Source organism: Neofelis nebulosa, chromosome 2 (assembly GCF_028018385.1).
Source record: "Neofelis nebulosa isolate mNeoNeb1 chromosome 2, mNeoNeb1.pri, whole genome shotgun sequence".
NCBI classification, from domain to species: domain Eukaryota; kingdom Metazoa; phylum Chordata; class Mammalia; order Carnivora; family Felidae; genus Neofelis; species Neofelis nebulosa.
In genome coordinates this window covers 118,022,122-118,039,598 of record NC_080783.1, presented here as the reverse complement: position 1 = coordinate 118,039,598, position 17,477 = coordinate 118,022,122, and the positions used below count along the sequence as shown (strand labels likewise).

Here is a 17,477-nt window from a genome sequence, read left to right as displayed (position 1 = left end):
AACCTCAACTAAATCCTGCAAAATCTGCAACAAGTCCTTATAATCAAAATAAAGGCCATTTCTCAGGCCCTTACCCCTAAAATTCAGCGATCTCCCACCCTGGGAGTCAGCCACAGGATCAAAATCTCTTTCTCTGCAGGTCTGGGAGGATAGAATGTGAAACCACCTTGCTAGGAGACTAGTCCTGTGTTTGGGGAGGGGGGAAGAGGCAACATTTTCCTGGGTCTCGGTAGAGACCCAAAAGCTCAACACACAAGAATACACAGATCACTGCTTCTTGGCAAGATCCCAAATTGTTTGTTTGATGAAAGTTTTCCAACAGCCAGACAGCAATCACTCAGATCCGCACTTGTGTCTTTGAAGCCTGGGCGCTGGCCCCCTACATCCTCCTGCCACCCGTCAGCCCTTCCCACCTGTCAGCCCTCCCCACTGGTCAGCCGCTGAAGGATTAATGCCGGTGCCCACGCCACACTGATGAAATATGTAACTCCTTCCACCACAGCAGCAGAGAAAAACATATCGAAACCCCAAAGCCGGGCCTTCCATTGGACCCTCAGAGCCCTAAAACTATTTCCTTGGCCATCTTGCTGAGAGACAATTCAGCTAGGAGTCAAAGGGGCTGGGCTCCAGTCCAGCTCCAGGCCTGGGTCCATCTAATCCGCATCCTGGTGTTACACTGGCCCCTAAATCGGGGCTGGGATCCACGACGACCTGCTGCTTTGTGATGAGGATGCCTGGGACTGTGGAACACAGGGCCTAATAGGAAGGATCTTTGTATTTAAGGGCTGTTTCTTCAGCCCCAATCTCCGTCTTCTGCTTCCTGAGAAAATCCAGCCCAGATCCCTATGGTGGACAAGTGTTTAACTAGCGAAAGCATATGGATTTCTATAATACCGTATCAGCAATCATCCAGTGCTGGAGCCCATTAAATCTTCAACAGGCGTTATTCCCCCAGTTCACATCGCCAAAATAAAACCCTAGAAATGAAAGAAAGCTGTAACCATTTCTGAGCTCTGGGAAGAAAGTCAATTCTTGGCAACAAAGTTGTTTGTCTGTGGGAAAGAGAACAAAGTGCTGGCTGGTGGACAGGAGAGACTCAGGGCTGAGAGCCAGATATTTTTTCTAATCAATCTTAATTATTAATCTTACCTTTAGACCCCACCTTCTTCCAAAAGGAGTAGATTTTTGCTACGAGGAAAGAGAATAATATGCCCATGGCCCAGAAGAAAAACGCGGCACATTTTAGAAGTTGGGAAGGCAAGGCAATGACAACAGAGGAGGGCACACAGGACCTCTGGATGTGGCCAGAGAAGAAAGAATTGAAGCCGCTGGGCTATTTACCACACGAAAGAAATAGCTGGTGGGACCCAGAGGACTCTTCTGAGTTCCAAGCAGGCCAAGGGTTCTAACCTCTCGGACAACCATCAACATGGGCCCATCTCTGACCCCGAGTTAACACCCCCTCACCACCAGCCTGCACACAGAGAAGTCTGAGCCAGGAGCTGTTCCTAAGGGTTCATGATCTACAAAAACCAGACCCAAAAAGCCACGACAGTTCGATTTGGTTGGCCAAGGCTCAGAAGTCGGCTCATTTTCCCCTCAGTTTGTGTGTCTGGGTCTGGAAGCTGCCGGACTTTCCTCGGCAGGGCTGGCTGGGGAAGCAGTGAGACTCCACTCAGTTGATCCTGAAGTCGACAGGACTTGTAGTGAAGTGTGCCTTACCTGTCACCCTGCACATCAGAAATTTCCCTGTTCTACCAAAACAAAAAGCAAACAAAAACAAAAACAAAACAAAATAATAATAATAATAATAATAATAATAATAATCTGATTGCTTTTTAAATAAGCAGAGGACCTGAATAAACATTTTTCCAAAGAAGACATTCAGATGGCCAACAGGACACGTGAAAAGATGCTCAGCATCACTCATCATCAGGAAAACACAAGTCAGAGCCACAGAGGTGTCACATTACACCTGCCAGAACGGCCAGTAACAAAAAGAAATAAAAAGTGCTGGCAAGGATATGGAGAAAAAGGAACCCTTGTGCACTACCAGTGGGAATGTAAATTAGTACAGCCACTGTGGGAAACAGTATGGAGGTTCCTCAAAAAATTACAAAGAGAACTACCATACGGTCCAGTAATCTCACTATTGGGTATTTACACAAGGAAAACAAAAACACTCATTCAAAAAGATACGTGCACCCCTGTGTATGGCAGAATTATTTACAATAGCCAAGATATGGAAGCAGCCCAAGTGCCTACCAATAGACAAATGGATAAAGAAGATGGAAATATATATATTATATATATAATTTAATTATATAACATTAATATATATCAATATATATAATATTAATAAATTAATGATATAATATATTAATATAATGTACAAATATATATTTATTGTTAATATATTAATATGTAATATATTAATTATATTATATAATGGAATATTACTCAGCCATAAAAAAGAATGAGATATTGTGCTCGCTTTGGCAGCACATATACTAAAAAGAATCAGATCTTGCCATTAGTAGCAACATGAATGGACACAGAGGGTATAATGCTAAGTGAAATAAGCCAGAGAAAGACAAATACAATATGATTTCAGTTATATATAGAATCTAAAAAAGTGAACAAGGCAGAAACAGGCCCATAAATACAGAGAACTAACTGAGAGTTGCCAGATGGGAGGGGTTGGTGAATGGGCAAAAGGGAGGAAGGGGAGTGGGAGATATTGGCTTCCAGTTATGGAATGAATCAGTCACAGGGATAAAAGGTATAGCATAGGGAATACAGCCAATGGTACTGTAATAGTGTTGTACGGTGAGAGAGGGTAGCTACACTTGAACACAGCATAAAGTTTAAAGTTGTCAAATCACTATATTCACCGGAAAAGAATATAACATTGTGTGCCAGCTACAAAAAAGACAAAAATTAAAAATAAAACATTCTCTGTTCTAAGATAATTGTTATATGTGGAAATTTCTAATTTAAAACTATCATAGGGGCATCTGGGTGGCTCAGTCTGCTAAGCGTCCAACTCTTGATTTTGCCTCAGGTCATGATCCCAGGGTCATGGGATCGAGCCCCACATCAGGTTCTGTGCTAAGCGTGGAACCTGCTTAAGGTTCGCTTGCTCTCTCTCTGTTTCTCTCTCTCTGCCCCTCTCCCCTACTCATGCTCTAAAAAATTAAAAGAGAAGAGAAGAGAAGAGAAGAGAAGAGAAGAGAAGAGAAGAAAAGAAAAGAAAAGAAAAGAAAAGAAAAGAAAAGAAAAGAAAAGAAAAGAAAAGAAAAGAAAAGAAAACTATCATAGACATGAATACTCATAAGCCTACCCAGTGCAGGAAATGGGTGGGAGTGAAGGGATCTTAAAGCCACTTAGCTCATGAAAACTCCATGATCTCCTAAGAAATATTTGAGAGTCTCAAGGTCAGTGGGAGCCTGACAAGAACACAAAGCATTTCCCAATACAAAAGTGAACATGGGGTTCTCTGAAACGTGCCCTACTCCAAAACAGAGTTATTTGTCTAACTCCTGTGAGCCTCCAGGTATTTCATAAAGGAATCCTGAAGTTGCTAAAGATCAGATAAAACACAAGTCAGGAGATCAAATTCTTCTGAGGAAGGAAAAGAAAGGACAGCTCCTAGAAAAGTGAAGTAAAGCAAGAATTATAAGATCTTCGTTCATCTCCTCAATCCTGGGAGTTGTCCACTCATGCCCAAAGGCCCCATCCACTTTCATCTGAGTGAACAGATATACTTCGTCGAAAGAGTATACATCTACAGACCTTCAGGTGATGCAATAATAAATCACGTTGCCGTTTGAAAACTCGCTGTGTGCCAGGCATGTACACAACCTCACTGAACCTCCCAAGCACCTTACAGATTGGATTCTCAACCCTAGCTGGCCCCCAGAATCACCTATAGAGATTTCTAGAAATTGATGCCTACGCCTCACCCCAGATCTACTGACTCAGGCTCCAGGCTTGAAACCTGAACAGGAGCCTTTTTAGAAGACCCCACTAACTTAAGAAACTAGTGCTTAAAACCACCCTTTGCTGTTCCTAACTCCCACTTATTCTCCTCAGTCTTGGGATAACACCCTCATGGATCAGAAAAGAATGTCAAGGTTGGGTGAACTATTAACAGCCACCTTAAGCTCACCTTTACTCAACATGAGAAACGAAGGGGGCAGCTGGGATAGGAGAGGCCCTGGCCACCATGTGCAGTCCTCGGGATCCAGCTCTGACCAGTCAATGCCTTGGCCAACAGTACAGGAGTGCATGGTGACCTGAAGCCTGTGCCTCGTGCCTCCCTCCCCAAGTTCCAGTTCTGAGCCAGGCAAACAGGATCAAGCAGGTGAAAACAACCTTGAACGGCTCCCATGTGGTCTTCACTCTATGGGTTAAGTCTGTGGGGCCACTGTCCACCCCCTAAATCTAACCAACCTTAAAAGCAGAAGCCATGCCTCCTCCCCCAGCACCCTGTGGGTGGAGTCTTAAGCTCCATTCCTGTCTGAGGCCCTACCAGTCATCCTGTGGTTCTTCCAGTCATCCCATGAGCCCCTGGGCAAGAGGAGTGCGTGACAGCTCTACTTCAGCTTCTTGTTCCCTTCCAAGCACTTTCCCCCTCCTTAGCTTCCTCAGTTAGCATACTGGAGTGGGTGAAGGCCACCTAGGATCGTGATCAAAGGTTCTTCCACTTTCTACTGAACATCAAGAAGAAGACATATGACCCTGGTTTCATTTGTCCAGGCCACCCATGTTCGCCCTGACTTGAATGCAGAATACTCTTGGGGCACCTGGGTGGTTCAGTGGGTTAAACGTCTGGCTCTTGATTTTGGCTCAGGTCATGATCTTACAGTTCACGTGTTTGAACCACATGTCGGGCTTCATGCCGACGGTGAGGAACCTGCTTGCGATTCTCTCTCTTCCTCTCTCTCTGCCCTTCCCCCGCTCATGCAGGCATGTGCTCTCTCTCTCCCACCACCCCCCAGAAATAAACATTTTTAAAAATGCAAAATACTCTTAAATGGTTGATGGAATAAAGTTAAACACCACCTCTATTCTCAAGGGACTTTTATAGTTGAATAGGGGCAAAGGAAAAGTTTTAGTACAAAAAGAGTTACCTCTATGAGCCCAATCTAAATGCCATAAGACCTACAACGTGGGGCAAATTCAGGAAGACTTCACAGATTAGGTAGGACTTGATGTAGATCTTGACAACAGATAGGTAGGACTTCAATAGGTACGGAAGTAGGAAGAGAACATTCTAAACACTGAGAACGATGTGGACATCAGGTGTGGAAGTGGGAACGTGCTTGGGTGTGGTCAGAGAAGAGTTAAAGGCCCAACATGACAAAAAGGACAGCCAATTTATCTTTCTGAAATCAAGAGTCAGATGCTTGGGGTGCCTGGGTGGCTCAGTAGGTTGAGCGTCTGACTTCGGCTCAGGTCATGATCTCGTGGTTCGTGGGTTCGAGCCCCGCATCGGGCTTCGTGCTGACAGCTTGGAGCTTGGAGCCTGCTTCTGATTCTGTGTCTCCCTCTCTCTCTCTTCCTCCCCTCCTTGCACTCTGTCTCTCTCTCTCTCTAAAATAAAAATAAACATAGGGGCGCCTGGGTGGCTCAGTCGGTTAAGCATCTGACTTCAGCTCAGGTCATGATCTCACGGTCCGTGGGTTCGAGCCCCACATCGGGCTCTGTGCTGATGGCTCAGAGCCTGGAGCCTGTTTCGGATTCTGTGTCTCCCTCTCTCTCTGACCCTCCCCCGTTCATGCTCTGTCTCTCTCTGTCTCAAAAATAAATAAACATTAAAAAAAAAATTAAAAAAATAAATAAAAATAAACATTAAAAAAAAAAAAAAAGAGTCAGATGCTCAACTGACTGAGCCACCCGGGCCCTTGGACTTCCGTGTCCTAATCTTAGTGACATTTTCCGTTCTCCTTCTCTCTACCTCTTGCCATCATTTCCCACTGTTAATTACCCGATCTTGAGATTCTTCTATTAGTTTTGACTACGCTGTAAAATCTTGGCCTTGAACTCCAGCCCGAGGATCTGGCCTGAGTTTCGTGGTCAGCAGACGCCACTACAGGCAGAGGAAGGGCAGGCTCAGAGCTGGGCTCCACGAGAATGGCAGGCGGGATGCACTGGAGCCAAGAAGCCCCATGGGGTGGCCAGGTCACAGGCCGTTGTGATAATCCTACTCACAGACGGTCAGGCCCTGACACGGCACGGCAGCTGTGAGAACAGAGTGGAGGCAACAGCAGTAAAGCGACAGATTATATCAATCCTTCAGTCCTGTTCCCTCAGATTTCCGGAGGCAGAGGTGGCCACAGCCAGGGCCGTTTCGACAGCACCCGTGTCCACAATACTCATTTACACCCACTGTGACCAGAGGACAGGTGCAACAGGTCGGCAGCCCCCGGGGGTGTCAGGGCCCCTGTTCCTCCCCCTAATCTGACCTCTCTCACACGCAGCTGGGTTGTGGTTTGCCCTCACAAGGAACAGCCAGCTCCCGCACAGCGTGCTTTTTTTTTCAACGTTTTTTTTTTTTTAATTTATTTTTGGGACAGAGAGAGACAGAGCATGAACGGGGGAGACAGAGTGCAGAGAGAGGGAGACACAGAATCGGAAACAGGCTCCAGGCTCCGAGCCATCAGCCCAGAGCCTGACGCGGGGCTCGAACTCACGGACCGCGAGATCGTGACCTGGCTGAAGTCGGACGCTCAACCGACTGCGCCACCCAGGCGCCCCCCGCACAGGGTGCTTTTGGCTCCTCGCAGTGCTGAGCTGCAAGATCACTCTAATTCTGCCATCACCGTCTCCTTCTACCTGCTGCTCCAGGAAGGCCGTTTGTTTCCCAGATTTATTACTTTAGCTCAGTTTTTCCTACTATCCAACTGTGATGCCTTTCCTGCTTCAAGCCCCAGACTCCCCTCTCTTATGCACTGAACTGTGTCCCTCCCCAAATTCTTCTGTTGAAGCCTTAACCCTCAAGGTGATTATATTTGGAGACTGGACTTTACAAAGAGATCATTAAGGTTAAATAAGGTCACAGGGTAGGGAAATAATCCAATAATCCTTACAAGATGATGAAGAGACACAGGGAGTGCAACCCACAGAAAGAAGGTGGCCGTCTGCAAGCCAAGTAGAGAGACCTCAGAAAAACCAACCCTGCTGATGCCTTCACCTCGGACTCTCAGCCTCTGGAACTGTGAAGAAATGAATTTCTATTGTTTAAGCACACACACACTCCACCGCCCAGTTTATGGTATTCTTACTATGGCAGTGAGGAGACTCACAAGGCTTCTGCTTGAGTTCAGTGTTGCAAAGGGAAGGTGTCAGCGAAAACCAAGCTCATGCCTTGGTGACTGACAGAAAAGCGATACCATTAAAAGACGGTGTCATGGTGGGGCGCCTGGGTGAGTCAGTTGTTTGAGCATCTGACTTCACTCAGGTCATGATCTCATCGGGCTCTGTGCTGACAGCTCAGAGCCTGGAACCTGCTCCAGATTCTGTGTCTCCCTCTCTCTCCCTGCCCTCACCCACCCACACGTGCATGCTCTCTCTCAAAATAAATAAATAAACTTAATATAAATAAAATGAAATAAATATATAAATAGCATGGAAGCCCAGGGGCGCCTGGGTGGCTCGTCGGTTAAGCATCCGACTTCGGCTCAGGTCAGATCTCATACTCCGTGAATTCGAGCCCTGCATCAGGCTCTATGCTGACAGCTCAGAGCCTGGAGCCTGCTTCAGATTCTGTGTCTCCCTCTCTCTGATCCTCCCTCATTCACATTCTCTGTCTCAAAAATAAACATCAAAAAAAAAAAAAAATAGCATGGAAGCCCAGGATGGAGTGGGCCTGAGAAGCAAAAGAATAGTAAATAACAGAGGCAATGAATATAGACTCATCTTGAAAGGGATGATGGAGATGGGGCGCCTGGGTGGCTCAGTCGGTTGAGCGTCTGACTCCAGCTCAGGTCACGATCTCACGGTTTATGAGTTCAATCCCTGCATCGGGCTCTGTGCTGACAGCTCAGAGTCTGGAGCCTGTTTCGGATTCTGTGTCTCCCTCTCTCTCTGCCCCTCCTCTGCTCACACTCTGTCTCTCTCTCAAAAATAAACACTAAAGAAAATTGAAAAAAAAAAAAAAAAAGGGATGATGGAGAGCATCGGGATAGCAGCCTGAGGGGAAAGCAGAGATGATGATTTTATTTCCAATGTGAAGAAAATGAGCAGCATGTTGCCATCAAGGCAGGACAGGAAATGGGTTTAACCTCCATGGGATGAAATATTTCCACTGGGGCAGAAGTTAAAAACAAAATGAGAGAAAGAGGAAAATAAGGCCACTCACCTGACCTTCAATCCCTCCTGCAAAGTAGCTGAGACAAATGAGGATCTTTGGGAACACAGACCAAGGGTCCATGGGTTCAAACTGACAAATTGCAGAGGCTGGCCGGGAGAGGCCTGTGAATTAGCTGGTATTTGGCAGGAAAAGACAGCTGCAGTGAGGAAATAGGAACCCAGAAAGCTGGATCTGCCGACTTCTCAAGAGAATCTGGAAATCTGGATGTATGCAGAATGTCCCCATTGTAAAAAAACGACAGCTATTTCCAGTTTTTTAAGAAACTCCATGTAAACGCAACAGAATCGAGCCCTGGTCTGGCAGTTTATTAACCACTGGCCAAAAGGATTTCCAGTAGCCACAGCATTGTTTCACTAAAATGAGTCAACAAATTGAATACAATGTTCTAAGAAACAACTTCAGTTAAATTTTTTCCCTCAGATAGTTAGGTTGATCTTACTAATTTATAGCGGACCAATCAGGATGATTTCTCATGGCTTCTTCTCACCATAGGGTCCATCAACAAGAGAAGGAGACACTAAATTCTACTCCTGAAGCCCTTATTACACTATATGTTAACCAACTTGGATTAAAAAAAAAAAAAAAAAATCGGAGAAAGTGGTAACTTTTAGCCTAAGGTGGGGTTTGACCTATGTAAAAAACAGAAGGCTAGAAGATGAGAATTTCTATACTTAGGATGAGCACAGAGCAGGAACGGGAGACCAGTGTAGGGCTAGAGAGAGGAGTGGTCAGGGACTGACTCAGCAGGGTGAATGAGAAGGAAGGAGGTACTGAAGGAGTAGTTCCAAAAAATAAGGTATCGACCTGGAAAAGTCATCTTAAAAGATCTTTAGAACAGGGACGCCTGGGTGGCTCAATTGGTTAAGCGTCTGACTCTCAACTTCAGCTCAGGTCATGATCTCAGTCATGAGATCGAAATCCATGTTGGGCTCTGCGCTGAACTTGGGGCCTGCTTGGGATTCTCTCCCTCCCACCCCTCTGCCCCTCCCCTGCTCTCTCTCTCTTTCAAAATAAAGAAGTAAACTTTTTTTTTTTTAAAGATCTTTAAAACAGAGTAATTTCTAGTCATGAAAAAAAGTCTAAAAGAAATGTCTAGGTATGCAGGTGATAGAAAGGAAATTTATAGTTTTTTTAATTTTTTTTAATGTTTATTTATTCTTCAGAAAGAGAGAGAGACAGAGCATGAGCGGGGGAGGGACAGAGACAGAAGGAGACACAGGATCTGAAGCAGGCTTCAGGCTCTGAGCTGTCAGCACAGAGCCCGACACAGGGCTCAAACTCGAGGACCACAGGATCATGACCTGAGCCGAAGTCGAACGCTCAACCGACTGAGACACCCAGGTGCCCCGGGAATTTGTAGTTTTATTTCCATCTTCCCACATCACTCGAGTCTGGGTAAAGGATATCAGTAAGAAAAAGAGTTTTAAAAAATAACCCAGTTTTTAATCCCAGTGTTGGCACTTACTAGCACCAAGAATATGGGTGACTTCCCTGATTTTGAAAGACAGAAGTGTGCCTGAAATCAGAGATGCATATGGGCACGGTGAAGATTGCTTAAGACAGAACCTGTGGAGCATCTAAGCACAGTGTCTGGAGCACAGAAGGCCATTGCGTCATCTTCCCTGTCCTCTGGTGGGAGCCCCGATGCCCTGGGGACCCCCTCCTCTGTGAGAATATTTGAACAGTGTTCCCCATTTTCTTTTTGAAGTAGACAAGGAGGGATGGGCTGGGGGGTAGGCAGGCCCCTTGATTAGTAGGTTGGCGATTTTCCATCCGTGGCCTGAATGCCATCTCTGCAAAGTCAGCTTTAGCTGTTAGGAAGTCAGGGCTGAGGATTTTGTTCGTCACGGAATAAAGTGCAAATAATGAACTTAATGAATTCAGATTCCTCAGAACCCAGAAGTTTCATGTAACTCTGATAGCCAGGGAATTACAAAAATAGAACCAAATACCACCTATCAAGGAAGCATAAAGTGCCAGGGATGGGGTGCCTGGGTGGCTCAGTTAAGCGTCCGGCTTCAGCTCAGGTCATGACCTTGCAGTCCGTGGGTTTCAGCCCCTGTCGGGCTCTGTGCTGACAGCTCAGAGCCTGGAGCCTGCTTTGGATTCTGTGTCTTCCTCTCGCTCTGCCCCTCCCCTGCTTGCTCTCTGTCTCTGTCTCAAAAATAAATAAAACATTTAAGAAAAAAAAAAAGTGCCAGGGAGCCTTTATAAAACTTCAAGGCTAAGTGGGCCAGGGGGTCCCGGCACCTGAGGCAGATGAGCTCTAACAGACATGCACACGAGGTAACCAGCACAGGGACCAAGGAACAGATGAGGGTAGAGAAGATCGAATGAGGGAGGCATGACCTAATATACAGAAAGCTGGTCGGGTGTGGATCATCCGTAGCCAAGGAGTAACCAGTGATTAAGGCCCACTGGCCACGTAGCATCACTGACTTTCCAGAAGATTACAGAAAGGATGTAGGGGGAGCTGCATTCTGTTTGGAGGCAGAAAAACAGAAGAGGGGTGTCACTGGAGACAGCCAGGTGCAGTGACTTCAGGAGAAAAGAAGGGGCCCCGGGACTGTCTTCTGCAGAGGATACAATTGGATTATTCCACAAACAGGGTACCCTGCAACCGCCAGCCACGAGCACCATGGGTCTAGTGCCGTCCTCTCTCCTAGTTGGGAACCAGTGGTGCAGCGAGTACAAAACAGCCTCTCTTCGCAAGGCACTTACGTAACCAACACCGGAGCCAAGAAAAAACTAAACAACAACAACTTCACAAGACAGCAGGTGAATAATGTTTAACCCTAGGAATTGTGACTGTGGATAGATATCTGATTGTATACCTAGGAGATACCGAAGAGTAAATTATGTCTGTTTCATCAAAGGCGGGCCGGGCAGAGCGGGCAGGGGCCCAGCGGTACATTCAGCCCGAATGCCGCTCGCTTTGCACTGAACGCCTTGCTGGTCTAGAAAACCCTTGCAACTTCAGCAAGGAGGAAACAGCGTCACTGGCAAGGCTGAGCAATGGCCGCACACTGGGCCCGCGTGGAGCACGGGGCTCCTACACCACCGGAGTGCATCTGTGAGATGAACAGAACACCAGACTCCTGTCGCAAAAGCACAGTTGGTGGAGACGGAGATGTTAAGTCAGCAACTGTAGACGGGCCGAGAATTCCCTACAGCCACCAGCCCTGCCCAAGGGCCTCCTGGTGCCCCCTCCTGCCCTGTGCCCGCGTGCCCGCCTTCCTTCAGAGCCAGCCCCAGGGCCTCACAAGTGCCATTTCTTCCAACAGCATAGGAGGAACCCTATTGTGTCTCAGCTGGTACCAACAGACGTCTCCGGCAAAGCAGACATAAAGACATAAATAAATCTTCCTTTCAACAAGCTAATTTTTTTTTTTTAACGTTTATTTATTTTTGGGACAGAGAGAGACAGAGCATGAACGGGGGAGGGTCAGAGAGAGAGGGAGACACAGAATCGGAAACAGGCTCCAGGCTCCGAGCCATCAGCCCAGAGCCTGACGCGGGGCTGAAACTCACGGACCGCAAGATCGTGACCTGGCTGAAGTCGGACGCTTAACCGACTGCGCCAACCAGGCGCCCCAGCATTTGTTTATTTTTGAGAGAGAGAGAAACAGTGTGAGCAGGAGAGGGGCAGAGAGAGAGGGAGACACAGAATCCGAAGCAGGCTCCAGGCTCTGCCCTGTCGGCACAGAGCCCGACGCGGGACTCGAACTCACGAACCGTGACATCATGACCTGAGCCGAAGCCAGACGCTTGACCGACTAAGCCACCCATGCGCCCCTTGACCTTGCATTTCTACCCCTTCCCTGTTTTCGTGTGTGCCAGAGTCCTCCTGCCCCCGGGCTCTCCTGGTCACTGCCTTCAGATCTTGCCCTCATCTTGTCAGGCGCTAAAAGAATTGTGTAAGAAACAGAATCCAGGGCAGCTGGGTGGCTGAGTCGGTTAAATGTCCAACTCTTGATTTCGGCTCAGGAAACGATCCCACGGTTCATGGGCTCAAGCCCCGTGTCGGGCTCTGTGCTGACAGTTTGGAGTTCTCAGTCCTTCCCTCGCTCTCTGTCCCTCCCCCACTCGCATGCACATGCTCTCTCTCTCGTTCTGTTTCAAAAGTAAATAAATAAATAAACACTAAAAACAAACAGAAGAAACAGAATCCAAACCCCTTGCTCAGGCTCAGCATACCCAGCCCTGTCTCATTCCCCAGAGCTCCTCAGCAGACAGCAAACTGGCCTCCTCGTGGCCACTGACACCCAGCCTGCCCTTTGCTCGTGCTACCTGCTCTGCCTGAAGCACCTTCCTCACTCTGATTACTTATTCATAGTAGCTCCTAAGCAAACATTCTTTCCAAGTCAATGAATTCAAAACCTACCCATTTAAAATTTTCAAATTTTAAGTTAAACACAAATCCCTTCCTGACCACTACCATCTGAAGGCATCACTCCATCATCCAAATTCCAAGTAGCATTTATATAATCAACAAGTTACATTCACTTCCTACTATGGGACAGATACCAAGGCCCCAGCCAGGTTAGACACTGTTCTGCCCTCACAGAGCCCACTAGTGAGGTGCGGAAAGTCACAAGCATAATTACCCAACAATGGCATGGGTGCTAGAACATTTAAAAGAAAATGCTTTGCTGCTGTTTTACATATTTATCGAGTTCCTACTAAGCACCAAGCACCAGCCTCGGTACCTGTTATGAGTTTGCATTTAATCCAAATGCTCCATTCTACAAGGGAAAAAAAAAGAGATTCTGAAAAGTTAAGTCGGTTGCCCATGGCTATTCGGATAAGCGACAGAGCCTGGATTCAAAGCCACTTGAGTCAGGGCTCCTTCGGCCACCTCCCCAGCCTCCCCACCATGAGGCCTATGTTGTGTTAGGGGACGCACGCAGTTAGGCTGGACGGAGGAAAGCACCGCAGGTGAAGAGCGCGCTGTGTTCAGGAACGTGAATGGCTCAGCAAGCCCAGACAACAGGTATATGTTGAAAGGAGGAAGCAGGTCAGGTGAGACTGTGAGGAATCTTGGGCGCCGTCCTGTCAATTACAGAAGAGCAGCGTCAGTGCTGAGAGCAGTTGAGGCTTAGAGCCTCTCCGATGCCGGAGGCCATCTCAGACCCAGAGCAAACCCTGCGTTGCTGCCTCAAGGCTATCTTTCCTGTTTATCAACACTCCTTGCCACGGCCTGTGCTCCTTCCTCCCCTGGGGTCCTGCCTGTGGCAAAGGTGTCCGAAGATCATCAAAACAGCGGCACTGACAGTGTGCGAGGCCCTGTGTGTCTTCCCCTCTCTGATCCTCCTAACACTAGAATGAGATACTGTTGTGCCATTTGATGGATGCGGACACAGAGCCTCAGAGGATAAGAATGTGTCTGCTCTGCCATGCAGTTTGTCAATGCCAATGCCCATATCCTTCACAGCCACCGGACAACCAGGCAACAAGATTAAGAAAAGCTGGACGGTCCTTCACGAAATGCCAAGGAGAGGAGTTGCCGAGATCTTGAGGAAACCTGCCCAGTTGAACTTGCTACCCTCCTCAAACTCCTATGCAACAAATGTGAAAATCATTTAACCAAGATGCAACCCGGAGATGCCCATGCCCACGTGATCAGACCCAGGACCTCAGATGATCGGACAGTGTCAGAGTTCTTAACTGTCCTCTCCTTAAGAGCAGTTTATCAAAAACATCCTGATTCTGGGACGCCCCAGTGGCTCAGTTGGTTAAGCCCCTGTCATGCCTCCGACTTCAGCTCAGGTCATGATCTCGCAGTTCATGGGTTCAAGCTCCGCGTCGGGCTCTGTGCTGACAGCTCAGAGCCTGGAGCCTGCTTCGGATTCTGTGTATGCCTCTCTCTCTGCCCCTCCCAGCTTGCTCTCTTTCTCTCTGTCAAAAATAAACAACAAAAAACCATCCTGATTCTATTCTTGCAGCTCCTTCCCTGCCAAACTAACTTCCATTCAGCCAAATATCTAAGCGTCTACTCTCTGCCAGGAGCTGCCCTAAGAGCTGGGATTATTGCAGGTGACACAAAGGACAAGATCCCTGCTCTCCCGAAGCCTGACATCTGGCACGGGTGACAAGTAGAAGGTAAATGAGAGGATTTCTGGTGACAAAGGCTATGTGTGAGGACAGTCAGTGGTGGGACAGCGGGGGGGGGGGGGGGGGGGCAGGTAGGCTTAGCACTTCCTGGAAAGGTAACATTTGGATTCAGACCCAGATGATGGGACAGAGCCAGCCTTCCAAGCAACCGGGAAGCTCCGAATACTTAGAGCCCCACCTTACACTTGGTGAGCTAGTCATTAACAGCGATCCACTCTCGACTCCTGACTTACGAGTAAAGAGGCTCTTTGCGATGAAACACCAGGACAAGGAGTCCCAATGAGTCCTACGAGCCTGTTTCTTCCCACAGAGCCTTGGGACACACACACTGGAAATGCACACACCTTACCTTTGTGCTTTAAATCTCCTCAAACACATCCTGTTTATAATTTTATGTTCAGTACAGCCCTGGGGAAAAAGGAGAGGCCCTCACTGATAGATGATGAAATTGAAGCTCCAGTTGGCTGACCCCTCCAACGGTCTGTCACTAACAACCAAATCCCAGGGCAGGCTCTTTGAATTCTAGTCCCAAGTCCTTTTCCCTGGAGGAGAAGGAGCTGCCTAGCCAGCGGTCTAGGAACACAAGACATCATTACCAGCTACTTCATAGTTTATAGTGCAAAGAACATACAAAAGAGTCAAAGATAAGAACAATTTACTTAGTCATAACACACAAACTCAAAGTCCCTGAGTTATTTGCTGCAGGAAAAGAACATGTGACTACAGGTGACTGGACACCCAGCCCCTGTGGCTTCTGGATCCGGGCCTGAGAACACGTCGGTGCAACCCTGCGGGGACAGCTGAGGAGAGAAGAACCAGCCCAGACCCAACCTCGGCCAGTGAGCCCTTAGGTGAAGTCACACTGAAGTCCCTTGACTCTTTCACTGAGGAAGCGGCCTATGGTTCCCAAACGTGGCTACACACCTAAATCATCTGGAAGCGTGTTAAAGAAACAAAGATTTTCAGCCCCACACAAGACCCTAGAATTATAAACTCCAAAGGGTGGAACCTGGAGAGGTCGATTTAAAACTCAGCCAGCCTAGAAACCCCCTGGTTTTTCCACATTTCTTCCTGGGAGCTCCGTTGTCACACTCCTTTATGGGTGCACGCCAACACCCCCTCAGGCAACCCTGGGAAAGCTTTTTCTGAGGATCAGTTTGCCAATCCCTTTGTGAAGCAGACCCTGACCTGCGAGGGTCGGGAGTCACAAGCAGAGAGGACCTCAGAGTGTGGGCAATACCCCGCCACCCCACGAAAGGGCCCTAGCTCCTTCCCCATGAGCCTCCCTTGTGCCCTGGCAGCCAGCCACTGCTTGGAAAAGGAGAAAGGAAGAGAAAGAAGGTGGCTCAGGCCCAGGCAGCCAGCGCCCTCAGGCAGGGGGACCCAGTGTCAGCTCTTACCTGGATCTGGGAAGAAGAAAAGCTGGTCCGCTCACCAGGGAATTCTCTCTCTGCTGGCCAGCTCTAGTCTTGGAACTCACTGGACTTTGAACAAAGATTGATTTAAAAGCTGATGTATTTAACAGGGACCTGTGGTCTGAGTTCCAGTGACCTCTGTCCTGCTTCCTGCCAGCTGGTGGGCCCGGAGCTGGTGTTAACGCCAGTCATCACTGGGCCCGCCTAACCCTGCGGGGATGCGACTGTTTGTCCGCCCCTCCCAGAGAAGAGGAGGGGGAGGAGGGAAAGGGCAGCTGGGGAGGAGGCGCCTCTGCCTTCCTCGGTCCTCTCCGTGCCAGGTGTCATGGTCACCCCAACCAACACCTCCATATGCAGTGTGTTAAGAATGTCCACTGTGCCCCAGCACAGGCTCAGGGCTGAGGGCCACCCCCTGGACATCCTCATGCTGAGACCTTCCTGGGGAGGGGTAACCCATGCAACCCCCGCCGAGTAGAAGGCCTGCAGGCCAAACCCTGCTCCGACTTCCCAGATTCCCTTTCTCTTCTCAGATGCCCTCTCCTCACCCCTTAGTTTTTTCACCTGAGGCTGCTCTGTTTCTATTCTCCAAACTACGGACAGTTGCCTTCCTCTCACACCCACTGAGAGTCTCTCAGGCAAGCCCAGCCGGGGAAGGTGGGAGGTGTTTCAGCAAGTCCTCAGTGTAGCTGTGGCTGCCTGGGCGGTGGGGAGGGGCCCTGCGTCAGCCCCTCGCCCCCCAGCCGCCCTGAGCAGATGATCCCTTAACAGCAGCACCCACACGGGCAGGCCCCGATGCCAGGCGGCTGACTGACCTGGATCCTTGGCCCACACTAGAAATCGGGGCAAGAAATTGCTCCAGGCAGTAAGGCAAAGCAAACCGCAAGCCCAGAGAGGACCGGGTGGCCTCAACCCTCCTCCACCCAAGCCGCAGGGGCTGCTGATCTCAGCTGGGCCTTGGCTTTCCCCGGCAAAGGCAGGGCCCAAACCACAGAGTAAATGGTCAAAAACAACAAACATCTGAGCCACTAACTCAAAACGGGTCATTTTCAGCTGTATTGCCATGTGCAATACATGGGCCTCCTGGGTGGATGTCTTCCCAAGAGGCAGGACATAATGGGGAAATATGAATTTAAGACTGGAACACCTGTGTTCATGGGGCGCCTGGGTGGCGCAGTCGGTTAAGCGTCCGACTTCAGCCAGGTCACGATCTCGCGGTCCGTGAGTTCGAGCCCCGCGTCAGGCTCGGGGCTGATGGCTCGGAGCCTGGAGCCTGTTTCTGATTCTGTGTCTCCCTCTCTCTCTGCCCCTCCCCCGTTCATGCTCTGTCTCTCTCTGTCCCAAAAATAAATAAAAAAATGTTGAAAAAAAAAAATTAAAAAAAAAAAAAAGACTGGAACACCTGTGTTCAAATGCTGACTCTGCCATTTCCCAGCTGTTTGATCTAGAGTAATCCACTCCAACTCCGAGACTCACTTTATCATCCATAAATAATGGTTATTATATTGTTTTCAGAGATTTTCTTTTTATTGAATCAAAATGTCTCTCACTTCTGCTCATAAATCCAAATGGTT

At 48.4% G+C, this 17,477-nt stretch overlaps 1 protein-coding gene across 2 annotated transcripts in view; it reads right to left on the bottom strand.

Moving 5' to 3' along the window:
- Positions 1 to 16,083, bottom strand: part of PDZK1 (PDZ domain containing 1) — a 43,411-nt gene extending 27,328 nt beyond the window's left edge. Inside the window, exon 1 of one of the 2 annotated variants that reach the window (XM_058695313.1) lies at positions 15,892 to 16,083. The gene's annotated coding sequence lies outside the window, so the exon portion shown is untranslated. Of the gene's footprint in view, positions 1 to 894; positions 961 to 15,891 lie in introns of those variants that run through there. The other variant, XM_058695321.1, reaches the window with a different exon arrangement.
- Between the last annotated feature and the right edge of the window lie 1,394 nt (positions 16,084 to 17,477).